Raw genomic sequence first — 13,844 nt, 5'->3', positions numbered from 1 at the left:
GGGGCACGGTCATGGGCGGCCGCTTTGCGAGAGGCTCCTGGAAGGCGCATCATTTCTCTTGACACATAAATTGCCTGGAAATGTTGGCGGTTTTCAAAGCTCTGAGGAGTTTTCTGCCCGCTCTCCGCAGTCGCCACGTCCTTGTCAGGACCGACAACACGGCAGTGGTGGCCTATTTGAATCACCAGGGGGGTCTGCACTCGCGCCCATTATGCAAGCTGGCACATCAGATCCTCCTGTGGTCCCAGCAGAGACTGCTGTCCCTCAGAGCGATGTATATCCCTGGGACCCAGAATCAGGGAGCAGACCTGCTGTCGAGACAGGGGCTGAGGCCCGGGGAAAGGAGACTTCACCCCGAGGTGGTGGAGCTATTGTGCGAAAGGTTCGGCCCTATAGACGTGGACTTGTTTGCGTCTCAAGAGACGACGCACTGTCCACTGTGGTTCTTCATCTCGCCCCCAGCCCCGCTAGGGCTGGATGCCATGGTACAGACGCGGCCGAGACTGCAGGGCCAGGTCTTTCACCCTTGCCCCGCCCTATGGAGACTGTGGGTCTGGCCCCTGAGGGGGCCCAGTTCCTGGAGGCGGGCCTGACGGCAGGAACAGTCGAGACGCTGCTCAGCTCCAGAGCCCCGTCCACGAGAAGGATGTACGGCCTGAAGTGGAATGTGTTTGCCACCTGGTGTAGAGAACGAGCAGTGGACCCAGTTACCTGCCCGGTGACTATGGTACTGGAGTTCCTCCAGGACCGTTTCTCTGTTGGCCTTTCCCCATCCACACTCAAGGTGTATGTGGCTGCCGTGGCGGCGTTCCACACCCCTCTGAGGGATGGGCCTCTGGGGAGGCTTCCACTGGTCGTGCGCTTCCTCCGTGGAGCCCGGAGGATGAGACCCGTGACTCATTCCAGGGTTCCCACTTGGGACCTGGCGGTGGTTCTCAAAGCGCTGGCTGAGGCCCCCTTTGAACCCCTGGAGTCGGCTGAGGCCAAGCACCTGACCCTTAAGATGGCCTTTCTCCTCGCTATCACCTCTCTGAGGAGGGTGGGGGATCTCCAGGCACTTTCGGTTTCTCCTCAATGCCTGGAGTTTGCCCCAGGGAGGGTCAGAGCCATCCTGCACCCCTGTCCGGGCTATGTCCCTAAGGTTCCGTCCAGGTTGGCAGGGTCTACGGTGCTGCAGGCGTTTCATCCCCCACCTCATGTGACAGCGGAGGACGGGAGACATCTGCTCATCTGCTCTGCCTCAGAGCACTGAGTATTTACACTCTGAGGTCCTCCCGGTGGAGGAAAGCAGACCAGTTGCTGGTGTGTTTCGGGTCCCCCAAGGCTTAGCTCCCCGCTTCTAAACACACGATCAGCAACTGGATTGTTCAGACTATTTCCCTGGCCTATCAGGTGCGCGGGTTACCTTCACCTATGGCCATAAGGGCGCATTCTACTCGAGGCATGGCGGCCTCTAGGGCCCTCCTCGTAGGGGCTTCGCTCCACGATTTGTGTGAGGCAGCTGGCTGGGCCACTCCTCACACTTTCATCCGGTTTTACAGTCTGGACCTTCCTTCTGCACCCGGCACCCGTGCGCTCTTCTCTTAGTCAGGCCTCAGGTTTTTGCACACTGGGGGCAGGCGGAGGTTTCGGCGTGGCATAGTGGGTATTCTCGTTCCCATAGTGTCGTCACCGACGCAGTTCGAGTTCCCTCGAAGGGGAACGTCTCGGGTTACGTATGTAAACCTTGTTCCCCGAGAAGGGGAACGAGACACTGTGTCGGACCGCCCCACCTCACCCCGCCTGGAGTGCCTTGCTTCATAGCAAAAGGGCTAATGTGTCCGGTGTGCCGGCATGCTTATATACGCCTCCAGTTACGCCATCACACGCTACCGTTCTAGCAACACCAATAGGATTGGAGTAGTTTCATTCATGTTTCAGCCCTGCCACGCCCAAAGGCGTTCCCATAGTGTCGTCACAGACGCAGTGTCTCGTTCCCCTTCTCGGGGAACAAGGGTTACATAGGTAACCCGAGACGGTCTCACAGAGAGGGAAAAGATGTGAGAGGAATCTCCCAAACACCCTGATGTGGCTCATTCACAGTGTTTTATATATTTTTAAAGTCATTTTATTTGTTTGAGCAAAGGAGATCATATTTGTATATCTTATTACTTTAAAGATTTGTATTTAACTTTTTTTTTTGGTGCAGACTTCATATTTGAGTGCAACTGACAATAAAAATTATACGGCGAACATGTTAGCAAATACATACCTATTTAGACATCAGTCAGATTGGAGTAACATTAACAGTAGTGGTGTCTGTTTCCTGTCAAATGTAAGTAATATTCCCTCTCCTTTTAGCTCTGGTTTTGGTCTCCACCAACTCCTGAGGCCAATAACTGGCTCTTTAATAATAATAATACACATGCACGTTTTGTATCTGTACATAAATTTGCAGCTTAAAGTGCTTTACATGAAATCAATTAAAAATCCAAGCAAACACATCAAGAACGTAATAAAGTAATAACAGCAATGGTAAAAAAAAATGATATATGGATGTATAAAAATAAATTAAAATGAAATAGAACACAGCAAAGGTAAAATATAAGAGGCAAGCCAGCTATCTGAAAGCAAGTTTAAATAAGTATTTTAAGAAGTTTCTTGAAGGTATCTTGCTAAATGCTCCACTATGTTGACTAGCCAGTCGGTATCTGTCTTGCACTGATCAGAGTGGAAAATATGAGGAGAGGCACTGTGACATGAATAAGGAAATCTGCTGTGTGTAATTTTAAAAATAGTTTTGATGGTTGTCACATGTTTGTATTTTGTATGACACTGAGTGTTTGTTGGCAACAGCATAATGGAACAGATACCTACTTGTTCTTGCAGTCGTAAGTGATGAGGCGTTAATGACCACAAACATGGAATAAAAGTGAATGGGAAACATTCTTTGACAAATTGAGAGGAAATAATTATCAATATAGCATGATGAATAGACATCAGAAGATATGTTCTGACGTGTGCTGAGCTCAGATGTGAGTCACAGAAGTTTCACATTTTGGAGAAAAGTGGTGGCTTTTGAGACCTCATATATATGGAATTCATGTAAAAGGGGGGAATTATTTATGGAAAAAAAGAGTTGTGGGAAGAACTGATGGAAATTGGATATTGTCAAAAATTATGAGGAAGGTTTAATGTCCAAGCACTATCTTGGGCACGAATACATGCTGGAAAGTTGACAACAAAATTGACTTTGATATGTGAGTGAGGACGCGAGCCAAGTGATTTTCCTGCTCATAGCTTTTTTTTTACTCCACATGGGAGATAGACTGTGTGCACCTCCATGCATTCTGGGTTTGCGCCAAGATTTACGTGACTTTTTGAAAATCATTACTGGCTCCTGACTGTGATTGTTTTTATCAGCACTTTGGAAGAATAACCACAACAATGTGTTTTGGGGCAGAGATCTAAGCCTACATGTCTATGAGTTGTGAGCTGTGAAGCAACAGACCCCGAGGACAGGGCTCCATTACAGGACACAATGCCCTCTGTGTGCGAGAAACAGCGAGCCTCCAAACAACTTTGATATGGAGTTGGGTTATTCGGACACTAGTAACCATAAATCTATAGTCACAGCATGACTATAATTCTGACAAATGATTTCAACTTTCGTTTTTTATACACTACAGTCATGAAGTTTTCTTGTTTTATATATTTATCCAATGTAAAAAGAACGTTGAGGCTAAAAAAATTAGACGTATGTATTAAAATGTTGACAACATGGTAGAGTTCATAATTCACATTAAAAATACAAACATTTTCAACTTAAACATTTGCAAATGTTGTGGTCATATGATATAATGGGGAGTCCATAAAAGGAGAGTCCAACTGTGGGATGCACAACAGCATGTAATCTTAAGACGTGCTCTCATCCTCTTCACTTTGGCGTAGACCCAAATGCGAAATAAACACAAGATGTTGGTAGATTCAACATTTTGCCAAAATCTCTGGGAACGGGTTTCAGTAGCAGTCGGGCTTGTCACAGAAACAATGGTGAGAGAGGCCAAAGGTTAATACGCTTACTTACCCAGCACACAGAATCACAGTAACAGACACAGGCACGAATAAACACACACAGGGGCTTTGGGTTTAATGAAGTTCTCGGTATCCACTGAGAGGAGATGGTTAGAGGGTAAACAGTGGGAACAACTGGAAAACTATTCAGCTTCTAAAAAAAGACATCTTGAAATTATGTGAGCAAATGATGTACAGTATGTTTTATGCTATAGGTTCAGGTATGCTTTGCTGCTGTCCCAAATCCATCTGTACATAGTACCGTGCAGTGCATAGTGCATATGAGTGTGAGCTGGGCTGTTTGCTAGCCTCTGTACACCGCATGATGAGACAATAGCGGGATTCTGCCTAGCGGGGCCGTGGGAGGAAGGGGACAGAAGAGTCAATGAGTGAAGAGGCCTCTGGGATGCGTCAGTGCAAGGCCATGATGAGGGTGTAGGAGGATGAGCCCTCTAACTCAACAATGTGCGACTGAACAGCCATTCAGTCGCCTCGCAGGAAGACACACATACACGCACACAACCATAGGCAGACAGAGTCAACAAAGGTGCAGGTGAAATTAAGCCATTCATCCACCTTCCTCGTGACATATGGATAACTGGGCCAGAAAGCCTCAATCAATGACTTCTTTAGTGTAGGTTTTCACTGGCCATTAAGGTAGAGAAAGAATGAATGCTATGGAAAACATTAGAGAGATGTGTCATCATTTACTGAGGAGAGCCTGACCAGTGCTTGTAGATGTAAAAAAAATGACATAATGCAGAGGATCTTATAATGTTAATTAAATATTGAGAAAACAGGGATGGAGTCATGTTAAAGGTCAGATGTATTAAAGTAATGAGGGAGTTTCATAATAGTAATCTCACGTGTGCTTGGACATTCATTCTGCAAGAACATTTCGCTCAAATCATATCCTTTACAAACGTGCCATGTACGTAATCATTTAGTGCCTATAGAAATTAAACAGTATCTTATGTGACCATGCTGGAAACCAGTGAACATGTATCCTTGTAAATAATTTCTACTTCAAATTTTTGAAATTTGGTTTTATTTGCCCAGGTTTTGAAATACCTTTTTTTTATATTTTGGATGAAATGTCATTGTGGTGCTCATAGCAAGGAATTTTCACAAAACACACTGTCCACAGGAACTAGCGGTCTAAGAAGTATCCAGGGAAGACTGTTTAAATTTTTAAAGAGGTCATACCATGCTTTTTGTCTTTTTCCCTCTCCTTTATTGAGTTATATATCTTTTTTGTGCATGTAATAGGTTTGCAAAGTGTCCACCCCAAAGGGTGTTCCCATCTCCCACAGAAAACACTGCTCTGAACTGCCTGAAAACAGCTCATTTGTAGTCCAGCCGTTTGTGATGTCACAGGGATGAAAGCAAAATGTGCTCGCCAAGTGGCTACTCTGACACGACCTCAAAAACACTGGAAAAACACTGAGCTGCAGCACACACCTCTCCTCTCCCTTCCAAACACTAGCTACCCTCCAGGCAGTCGATGGACATAAAGTCGTTACTGTGATGTAGAGACAGTACTCAGTTATAACTTTACGGATGAAAGATACTTTTGTTACGAATTAATAACTCACTACTCTAAAGCTCTTGTTCCAGTCCATGTTGCTAAGTTGGTAAGGGGAACATGTACAGCTGAACTGAAACTGTGTTTACTGGCTTCTCAAGACTCGCCCTTCTCTGCTTCTGATTGGCTAGTAGTCCTTAACTAGAAATTGCGCATGTGCAACTCCCAGTAAAGATCATGTAGAGGCAAGATGTATCGCTCCATAGCTAAAATGAAGCCTTCAGCACACAAGGTGAAAAGAGGAGCTGTAGCAATGTGCAGTATGACAAAAATATGGTGTTTTTTTAAAGGAAACCATGTAAACCTGTTGAGCATATGAGTATAATATGACCTCTTTAAATAAAAATGTTCAATGTATCTGCTTAGAGAAAATATGTATTTTTGTAGTTTGGGTGCACTGACCCTTTGCTGTAAGTCGCATTTGACATGTCATCCCATCACCTGGATAACTTAATATCTTAATAAACACAGAACCATGACGCTCAAGTTCAGAGAAGTAATTATTCTTGGAATGATTGAGATAAATGGGGATGTGTGCTTCAACACGAGCGTGTGCTTCTGTTTCAGCAGGCCTGTATGTCTCCTGAACAGCATCTTTGTGCCAGGGAAAAACCTGTCCAACCGCTTGCTTCAGATATCACTGTGAGACATATTGAGCGTGGCTAAAGATTAGCCTGTTGTTAAGTGCTTGGAGGTGCTCTAAAGCTGCACATCAGAAATTAACTACATGATATAATGTTTGGAATCAGTAAACAAGATGGTGCAGTATTGTGCAGAATACATCTCAATAGTTATGCACAGTGTGGCAGCGTCAGAACAAAACTTTACAGGCATTTACTGGAATTTATAGAGTTGTAAACTGAAGACCACACATAGAGCTGAATTATGACTCATCCCAGTTATTATAACACATAACACACACACACACACATGCACTATAATAATGACAAATGCACAACAAATTTGTTATTATTGAACAGTTGTATCCCGCTGATATAAATGTTATATAAATGACAAAAATGAGTGAAACTAAATGACCAGAAAGTTAAAATACCATGTAAAGGTTCAGTAACTTTCAGTCCTTCACCTTAAACCTAAAATCAGTAGCCTAAGGTTTAGAAACTTGACCAACATTTCAGTTACACTTAGGTCACCTGCATTTAGGTCTAGGCCTGAAACAAGGTCAAACATGCATGCAGATCCTCCAAAACTGTCCCAGCATCAAAATGCCTGAAATGATATCGGTGCATTCAAACTACTTCCCACCCTCCCAGCCCAAAGTACTTACCCCTTCTCAGCATTTCTCACCCTTAACCAACCACCACCCAGAGTGGGGTGCTGGGTCAGAGTTCACTGTCTGGGGTTTCCCCTTTCAGACTCACGCTCGATAACAAGGGCTAAGGCAGTTTTGACAGTGACACAAGCTTGTTCTCACACACACACACACACACACACACACACACACACACACACACACACACACACACACACACACACACACACATAGATACACACAAAATTCTTGATTAGAAAGAGACCCATCTAAAGTCTTGAGTAGAAAGAGACCCATCTAAAGTCTTCACCTGTGTTATTTCTTCCAGGGACCATTTGTACCCGATGAAGTTTTATCAGTGTTTCAATTCAAACTAAAGGAATTTTCATTTTCCCAGGAGGAGGAGAAAGGGATGACACTGACACACAATCCTTCCTTTCTTTCATTTTTTTCCCTTTCTCTGTCTGTCGCAGCAGAAAGGGTGGGATGTCTGTCTGCTCAGCGCCAGGGGCTCTGACAACGATACGGTTCAGGTCAGAGAGAAGCTATGAAAGAGAGCAACCAGAAAGAGGGTGAGAAGGCAAGACCGAGAGACAGGAAAATAAAGATGCATAAACAAGAGAGGGGAGCGAAATGTCAGAGAGGGTCTGTTGTGATACTGGAGGCCATGCTGAATGCAGGGTGTGGCTGATCTCTACCCAGGGAGAGGGGATATCATAGTTGCATGGTTTGACTCTAATTCCCATTTTCTCTCCATTTGCCATTGATAAGTAGCAGGGATGAATTCCTGTTTGCAATAGACCATCAAAGGTCTATTCTTGGAAGTCCTTGATTTTCATTGGACTGTATGCATTTGCAACATTTGAATTGGAAAAGACAGTGCATATTTTCGATATCAGCTTGTAGAAAATGGCAGGGTACCACATTTCTGAAATGGTTCGATGACTGACTTTGTCTTCACAACCATCCTCTACACACTGAAGTGGTTTAACTACGCACATGGCCGAGGCATATTGCACAAGTAAGTCCATATCCAAGGGTATCCTATGAAATGCTAGCAATGACTCAGGTGTGGAACAACAATGATAATTTTGGGAAGCTTTCACTGGACATGGCAAAGTCTGACCTGACCATTCAGTGACGTCAAGTCTCAAAAGAAAGTTGAATCATTCCTGGGTGAAAGTTTATTTCCACTGATTTGAGCACAAGAGACAAACTGTGAATGGACGGATAGAATGAATAACAGCAGCTAGGTGTAAATTATGAGCAGCTGTGCACTTTTTTCTTCCGCGGAGCATGTGGATAGGGTAGGCACTAGGACCTGCTGTGATCCACACAGGAGGGAGGGAGCAGCTTTGGGACTCCTCTAACTAAACTTTTAGAACAATCCATTTCCCAAAGAGTGTGGGAGGGAAACAGTCAGAAGTGGATGGCCCGAGACCTGGTTTCACAGCTTTAAAAGCAGGAGCGGGATTTGGAGATTGGGATAACTCTGCCCTTGGCCTGGAGATAGTGAGGTGGAATATAGCAGAGTTGATCTGGAAGTTGTCACTCACTGTGGGGAGAGCAGAGAAGGAGCATTACCAAGGTGGTGAGTCCTACCATGTTTTTTTAATACTCTAATTAAACATGGTGCTAATGTGAGGGATGTGTATGCATCTAGGACAAACAGAAGAGAGAAGATAAGAGTCTCTCTTAGATTTACTCAAAGGTTTTCTTCATACCTGCCATTAAGTAAAAGTGGAGCCTCTGAATTGAGACTGAGCTCAGCAGCAGCTTGTTAGTTCTCTGTTGGAGGGGAGAAAATTCCAGCTGACCTCCACAAACAGGAGGTACTAAGAAAAGTTTAGTTGGGTGATAAATGTAAAGTTTGTGTTGGCTCAGTCCTTTCAACGTTTTCATGTACAGTAGCTTTCCTGGTATATATGGATGCAGAGAGGAAATGGAAGAGGAGAGGGTGGAGAGAGATAGAGAGAATAAAGGTGAGGATTAGAAAAAAAGGGGTTCTCCAAACTTCAATGGGAACCAGTTCACTGTTCAGAAAACTCCTGGGACATCAGGTTACCTTCTTTCTCTCTCCCCCTCTTTTTCTATCTGTCTTTCTCTCCGCTCATATTACACAATCCTTAAATGACTTGAAGGTTCTGATGATCTCCAGTGTCCAAAATGAGGTATGCTGCTGAGGTTATCCTTATGTCTGGGTGGGGCCTGGCGCTTGTATGGGTGTGCTGCTGATCAATGTTTTCTGCAATGATATGTATATTTTTGTGTGTAATTGTGTGTGTTGATGCAAGCGTGTGTGCTAAACACAGACCTCATGCCTGCCACTCCTACCAGGGAATTCCTTTCGGGCTTTGACAGGGGAGGAATGTCACCGCGGACGAACATTTACGCACACAAACAAACATCACACACCAAAGGCTTGAACGGTGTCCTAGAGGTGCAGTCATTAGGTCAGCCACGTTAGACCTGTGTTATTATGATTTAATTTTAGTCCGAAGAAGATGGAAAAAACTGTAGGTGTTGCTGGATTAGGGTTTAGAAAATTCCCAAATACCAAATAGTAGTGATAAGTCAGCGCATATTTTTGTCACACACACACACACAAACACACACACACACACACAAACACACACACACACACGTCTGTTTTGGATAAGCAAATGTATCAAAATTTCCAGCAAGAGACCAGTGAGTAAAGCTCTCTCAAGAGAAAGGTGCTCCGTTCTGTACAATAATAAATGTTCTAAATTGTTTACGAGCTTCAATTTCACTGCCAGTGTGTGCCAGAGAGGAGCCGACTGTGTTTTCATCACCTCTCATTTGGTCCGCAGAGGAAGTGGAAACAGAAATCTGCAGCAGTCTGGCTGTATATCTTCCATGACATCTCAACAGATACTGTACTTTGTCCATGTGGTTAATACGGTATAATTCAAAGCACCTTCTCTTGAAGTTCAGCTGAAATTAAAATGCATATGTTTTTGTGCCCTTTTTGTTTTGAAAGATGAGCTCTATAAATTTGATGTCCTTTGTCCTCTTCAGAGAAAAACATGATTAACCAAAAGGGTGGGAAAGAAATCCCATTCATGTTTGTTGGTGTCGTGACAGCACCCACAGGCTTTGCCTACATAATTAAGCCATCTACGTAGAAAGAGAACCTTCTAGGATATAGACAATCAAAACATGTTGTTGCCACTGTTCCGTCATCGACTGACAGGCAGAGAGTATCCAACAACAAGCCGACAACAGCCCCGCCATGAATGGTAAACCAAATACAACATACCATACCATATATCCACCAGTAGACATAGCAGATCTACAACATATATCTTGTCTCACATTTTTTGAACAAGCTCAAACATAGCAATGTCAACAACCAAGAGAAAGTGCGCTTGCTTGCTCGAGGATCTTAATTTACTGACTGTATGTTGTTCCTCCAATGTAAGTCACTTTGGATGAAAGTGTCTGCCAAATGAGTTAATGTAATGTGATTCTAAGATAATTTTGCAGTCTAGGTAAGTAGTCTGATTGTCAGCTTTAAACAGCTTAAATATTTCATCTAGTCTAGACCACTGCTTACACTTAACCAACCGCCTGTCCTTGGCTTGTAATCTACATTGGAGTATGTCTATTTACAATGTAGTATCTTGGCTCCCCTGCTGGCTCACCTGTCCGTCATGCAATCATGCAGAATGATCCAAGCTTGCAGGCTGAAGGTGCATTTGTGATATCACCTTAGCGTTCAGTATAAATATTACCAATGCACTTCAAATCCCTGATTTACTAATTGCAAAAAAGTTCACCCAGTGGCATTGCTAAAAACAGCTTAAGTCATATAAACTAGTGTATGTATGTGTATGGAGGGCAGATGGACAGTGCTGTTTTCCCCTGCAGACAAAGATGTCTGTGATTATTCATGACCCTCTCAGGTTTCCCTTTGAAGCTGAATTACAGCTTTCCCTATGTTAGCGCCTATGTGTGCATGCATGTGTGTATGTATGTGTTTGTGTGTGTGTGTGTGTGTGTGTGTGTGTGTGTGTGTGTGTGTGTGTGTGTGAGAGAGAGAGAGAGAGAGAGAGAGAGAGAGAGAAAGAAAAGAGTGAGATACATAAAGGGTAACACAATTAGGTGTACAAAATATTGAGAAATTACTATGGAACAAATACTGAACTAACTGAATCATTACAAGGAATGCGTTACGCCGAAGGTCCACTGACTCTGGCTACGGCACGTTACGGCTGCACCACAGTTTTGATCCGTCCATAGTTTACAGATCCAACACAAAACCCATTGGTTGAAAAACACCCAAGACAATGAGTTGTTTTTACAGTTGGGTTATTTACCCAAACAACCAACAATGTATCTGTGACAGTTTTAAGGTTAAACTTGAGCTTGTTGTGTCTAACAGTGAAAATAATATTTTAGTCAGGATAAACAACATTAATATCCATTAATAAAAATATATATTCGACGGCTGTTTTGTTCACTGCTCTTCAGCGTGGACACGTGACATGCAAATCTATGAAATTGTACTACCACAGGAAGATTATCCAGCCCTCAAACATATAAAAGGATGGAAAAGTGTGAGCTGTCTAGACTGCAGAGCATTGTATAGGACACCTGGGCAGGGGAGAGGCTGTGACAGCACACCTGGACTGTCAGTTTAACTTTGACGATTTAACCTTGGGGCCTAACACCAAACATACCAACCCTTTTTTCACCTAAACTCAACCCTCTGAGGTATATCACAAACATTGCTGTTCTTCAGAACCCGAATGCACTGTGCTGGATGTCCCTATATAAGAAAATAAGTTATTTTGATATGTGTAGTGGAATTATAATTTTTTTCTTTAGAAAATTTTATGTATTTTCATTATTTTAACCTCAGAGAGCAGCACCTATAAAGGATCACTTTCGATAACCCTTTAAAGCAATGTAAAGCACTAGTCACTAGCATAAAAACTCATTTAGAACAGCGACAAGTAATCATTGGAATTATGCAACATGATTACTACTAGTGTTACTAAAATCTGGAACAGTGCCAGCTGGCAACAAAAAACTAATTTAGGGTTTGTTCACACAGAAACATGAAGTCTGATCGCTCCATCTTACAAGATGTCTTGTCCTAATAAATTAATAGCCCATTTGTTTTTGACCTCTTTCCCCAGAAAATGTACTTTTCAAGCACAGACTTACCATGTAAAATAATTGCATTGTTTGGTCGTTTTTATATTTTATATGTCTTTGCATCCTGCTAGCAGTAATAGTGTGGTCCTGTATATGGAATTGTCACATGTCAGTCAAGAACTTAAAGACACTTAGAAGTCAAGAGATAACACAGTGTGATAATTTTTATTTTATTTTATCTGTTGTTATAGTCACATGTTTTGCTAAAACTGCTAGAGCAAAATATAAGCAGTTTCAGTCCAACCTCGATATGTGGACACTGTCTCACTCTCACATTGTAGCACTTTATATTAATACCAGGTTATATTACATTATAACCATGTAATAGCTTGGCAACATTATAGGAATACTTTGGGAAAAATATGGTAACTGAACAATAAAATGGTTACATCAGTACAATATTTGAATTAAAAAAATGGTAATATGGTGACATTAAAGCTAGGATAGGCAACGTTGGAGAAACTTAAAAGAGCCAGATAGATTTTTAAAGTATCTAACTGAATCTCATCCCTCTCTTCCTCCAAAGCCACTCTCCTAAAACACATTTTTATACACAATGAGTGCACAGGAAGAGAGGCAGGCAGGTAGATCAAATGAGTGGCCATGCTTGTTACAGTCACAGCACACTTGTGACAGCCACAAGACCGTGCATGTCAAAGCATTTGATTTATGATTGCTCCTGGGATGTAAAGAGAATTTCAACAAATATAACAAACAATTATTCTGAAATAAATTGCCTACTGTAGCTTTAATGGAATAATAACCTGATACTAATGAGTTAATAAAGGTTGATGTTTTCACAATGTAATAGGCTACTATCAGAGTAATTCCTTCAAAATCACATAATAATAATTACTGTATTATAATGCTGAAATTTATCCTCCCTTTTGTTCCAAACGTTCCCTTTTGTTTCAAGTTAATACTGTACAAATTATATGTTTAATACTGTTTTACCGTTTAGTAATGTAAGCTAGTCACCTAGTGTAGTACTAATGTTATCCTGATTTTCACAGCTTAGCTAGCTAGCATTAGATAACCTTGGCTCTTCTTTTTTTTTTACACCCAGCGCTTAGGAGAGTTCCCAAAATTGAAAGTTACTGACCTTACAAAAGCAAAAAGAGCCATAGCGACATAACATTTGTTAAGCTGTGAAAATCAGGCTAATGTTGATCCTACATTGAGTGACTAGCTAACTTGGCTAAAGGTTGTCTAAGACACTGAGGTGATTACCAAAATTACTTAAAAAACACTATATACCAGGGACGTGCACAGGGGGGTTGCTCTGGTTGCCCGGGCAACTGCCCGTTTGCCTTTCCTGACTCAAGTTGCCCTTCCGACTCGCCCTTCCGATAAAAAAAAATAAAATAAAAAAATAATCGCGATCGCAAAGCCTCATTCACTTCCATTCGGGCACCGAAAGTGAAAGTCAGTAGGGGAAGGGCAAACTCTGTTTAAGTGGCTGCACTGCTGCAGCGCTGCCTGCACGTCAGTCGATTCTGTTCCCTACCGGAATTCCTGTTTCCTTCCTTTATGCAATCATACTACAACAAATCATGCGTAGTTTTGCCCAGTTACCATACGTGATACGTACCAACCGAAGTGAATACGAGCTAGAAGCGCAACTGAATGTACGGGAAGCCAAAAGGTTAAAAAAGGATTGTATTTTTTTCCGAAATCTAAGCGTTTTTTTATTTAATATTTTATTAGAAGCGAGTTTTCCCCATCTGTCAATTCAATCTAGATTAT

General features: G+C 42.5%; 1 protein-coding gene across 2 annotated transcripts in view; it reads left to right on the top strand.

Annotated features, from left to right (window-relative positions):
- The first annotated feature begins 8,341 nt into the window (after nt 1-8,341).
- ngfa (nerve growth factor a (beta polypeptide)) overlaps nt 8,342-13,844 on the top strand; it is a 57,998-nt gene continuing 52,495 nt past the window's right edge. Inside the window, exon 1 of one of the 2 annotated variants that reach the window (XM_046056760.1) lies at nt 8,342-8,499. The gene's annotated coding sequence lies outside the window, so the exon portion shown is untranslated. Of the gene's footprint in view, nt 8,503-13,844 lie in introns of both variants that reach the window. The other variant, XM_046056759.1, reaches the window with a different exon arrangement.

The sequence above is a fragment of the Micropterus dolomieu genome, linkage group LG08 (genome assembly GCF_021292245.1).
Source record: "Micropterus dolomieu isolate WLL.071019.BEF.003 ecotype Adirondacks linkage group LG08, ASM2129224v1, whole genome shotgun sequence".
NCBI lineage: Eukaryota > Metazoa > Chordata > Actinopteri > Centrarchiformes > Centrarchidae > Micropterus > Micropterus dolomieu.
The sequence above is the reverse complement of the archived record's forward strand: the minus strand, read 5'-3'. Positions and strand labels throughout refer to the sequence as shown.